The following is a 3322-nucleotide window of genomic DNA, read 5'->3' on the forward strand; positions in this document are numbered from 1 at the left end:
AAATGCAAGGGTTGCATCCGCTGTTTCAAGTCCGGATGGTTCCTCCGCTAGGTTATTGAGTTGGCTCCCCCGTTATTCTTCATCAGACAACACACACTTAATGGAAAAACGAGGTATCTTTTTGGAAAACTTCTCTACTTACGACTTTGTTAGCGCTTTGAGGGCTTCACTATGTTCTCTGAAATCTTGTATAAATAAGAAAGAAGTCTTTCTCAGGAGTTGACACTGCTGATACTGAGTTTCAATGCAAAATGGCTCCCGCTTCTTCTTAAACAAAACTGGGGAAAAATCAATTTGGAGCCGTCAGAGGCTTATCTGGCCGATATGACTTCCTGAAATTCTTTCCTGAGAAAAACCTAAAATGGAGGGGTCGGGGCTTTGGCTCCAGGCTCAAACTCTATCTTGTGGTATACTGCCCTCCTAGGGAGCGCTTGGGAAACTAACTTGTGGGGCTTGACATCCCAAATTCATCAGTTACATTAGGAATTTCCTGAAAAAAAGTCTTATGTGTATTGGATCCGCTCTTCTGTTAGCATGAACACATGAATGAGATTCTTCTTATTCTTCCTAAATAGAACCCCCACCCTCACCTTTGTTAGTACTATCAAGCCTTCTCGAATTAGTTCTATGGTAGAAGCTTTGAACTCAGACCCGAATACAAATCTTTCACTCACTAAAAAGTGAAAACCTGTGACTATATCGTCCTGAAGACGGATGCGGCGGGAAGAAGTGGCATTTAGAAGTGTTGCTGACTTTACATTTAGGTTTTAGCATAACAAAGCTTGCACCGTCTTTTCGCACTTAGGCGCACAGCGTGCTGTTGGTAATGATTCTACTATGGTGCTGCAAATTCGCAAGGTGGTCCTAAGTAATCATTGTTGTTCATTGGATTCCTCCAGAATTACTTTGTTAGGATTGAAGAATTGCAGCAATTCTTCCTGAATAGACTTGATTCTCCCGTCGAGAGTTTCTTTGGAAGTCTTACCTAAACTCTTCCGACTGAATATGAGAAAGCCTATAAAACAACGAGCTACTATCATTTCTTCATTATAGATTGAGATCTTCTTCAGACTTGATGCACAAATGGATGGAGTAGCAGCAAATAGCATATTTCTATCCTTCATATCCGTAGAAAAAAAATCTCATCTCCAGGTAACTCCATCTTTTTCAGCTCTGCTCGCTCACTTTTGAAAGGAAAGGAGACTGATCTTGACGTCGGCGTTGGTTTTTCCAACGAAACAAATAAGTTTTGGATTGATATTTCCAATAAGCATTGCACAAGGATCCGCATTAGGCGGGGAGAAGCAATGATACTGCCAGCCAGGAATAAGTACTTATCTCTCTTATACTTAAGAAAAGAGAATAGAAGTGGTTCCTTTTCTTTCTATACAAAATTCGACAATTTCGTTTGTGTTCATGTTGGCATAGGAGAACTACTAACTTCCGCCATCTGCATTAGTTACATTAGCGTAGGTAGGCGGTTCTCATGCCAAAGGGGAAGATCTCGATCAGCCAAGTGCACAACCTGAGTAAGTACACTTATCGAGGAGTGATAGGGCAGCAGAGTTTGAGGCAAAAAAAAGATTTGGGTGGGTATGGGTGATATGGGGTATCTAACAATTAATTGACAATGATTTCACCATGATGTGCATTGGTAGCTTCAAGACGAAGGCATTTTCCATATGTAAGCCACAATTTAAGTATCTTATTCTTCTGAACCAGGAAAAGCATTCTGGTAAGGAGGATGAAAGAAGAGTACGAAAAAGGAAGTAAAAAGTCGTAGTCTTTAACAAGGCTTTCCTTCATCAACGTAAATATCTAAAGTAGAGGCTTTTGTATAAACATAAATCCCATAATAGAGGGATCGATCATCACATTCTGCTTTGTTAAGAAAGAAGGATAACCTAGATAGATAAAGGTGGAATGGACTACGTGCAATCCCATCCATGGAAATATTTTATTTACTATAGAAATATGTATGATGTGCTGCTAGGAAATCCGCCATCGCTTGCCCTCTAATGGCATTCTGTGGCGCATACACAATGTTGAACTCAGTAAGGATGATGGCCCCATCTTGCCAATCTTCCTGTAAGCATTGGTATTGTCAGGAGATATTTAAGTGGGTGAACTTTGGAGATGAGGGTGACCCGATGTGCTATCATGTAGTGTCATAGCTTCTTGACAGCGAACACCAGTGCAAGGCAAAGTTTTTTGATAGGAGAGTACACATGTTCAGCTCCTACGAGCACACGACTGAGGTAATAGAGGGCATTCTCTTTCCCGTTTTCATTTTCTTGTTCCAATAGAGCCCCAAGAGATTCATCCAAGGCTGTGGTGTAGAGTATAAGCTCCTTCCCTGGTATCGGCGCAGCCAGGACTGGCGGATTGAGGAGATAGCTTTTGATGCCATCTAAGGCTTGTTGGCAGTTTTCATCCCAAAAGAATGGAATGTCTTTTTTGGTTTTTCTTGTGAAAGGTTGGATTCTTCCTGCAAAATTAGCTATGAATTGCCTGATGTATGCGAGGCGCCCTTGAAGCGAACGCAACTCCTTAAGGTTTTGAGGAGGAAGCATTTCGAGTATGGCCTTGATTTTACTCGGGTCGATTTCTATTCCCCGATGTCGAATGACAAACCCTAGGAATTTGCCTGACGAGACCATGAAGGCGCACTTCAATGGGTTTAACTTGAGTGCATGTTGCCTTAGGCGGTCGAATACGATTCTGAGATGTTGAAGATGTTCTTTATAGGATACCGCCTTTACAACGAGATCATCTGCATAGCACTCGACAATCTTATGTATTATCTCATCGAAGATCTTAGCCATGGCGCGTTGATATGTAGCACCGGCGTTTTTGAGACCTTTGGGCATAACCTTGTAACAATATATGCCTATTGGAGTGCGAAAGGCTGTGCTTTATCAAGGCAAGCATCTCTTTCTTTCGCCAATGAAGTTCATATAAGTGTATAGAAAGCCTTCTTTTCACAACCATGCACAAACCAAAGTGCTACTGAAACGTGAAATCCATGCACCAACAAGTTCTAGTTCATAAGCAATGAAAAAGCAGAGTATATGGCAGGATAGTGGCTAAACTGTTCACTTGAGGAGAGTGGGAAGTGACTAGTCCGATAGGAGAAGAGTGGAAGTGCGATCTTTCGATCCAATCTACATCGACTAAAATCCATGTCTCATGGCACAAGGGCCATTGCGAGTTGATGTTGTTGCTTTACCGTCAGAGTCTATCCTCAAGAGAGGCATCCATTCCTGGCTAGACAAAGTTCCTATCAGTTCTCTTATAGGAAGCTAGTATACCTGAATGGCCT

The 3322-nt window shown here is 41.8% G+C and overlaps 1 pseudogene; it reads right to left on the bottom strand.

Annotated features, from left to right (window-relative positions):
• Window positions 1-486: 486 nt before the first annotated feature.
• Window positions 487-2825, bottom strand: LOC123067614 (ATP synthase protein MI25-like; annotated as a pseudogene).
• Window positions 2826-3322: the final 497 nt, after the last annotated feature.

The sequence above is a fragment of the Triticum aestivum genome, chromosome 3B (genome assembly GCF_018294505.1).
Source record: "Triticum aestivum cultivar Chinese Spring chromosome 3B, IWGSC CS RefSeq v2.1, whole genome shotgun sequence".
NCBI classification, from domain to species: domain Eukaryota; kingdom Viridiplantae; phylum Streptophyta; class Magnoliopsida; order Poales; family Poaceae; genus Triticum; species Triticum aestivum.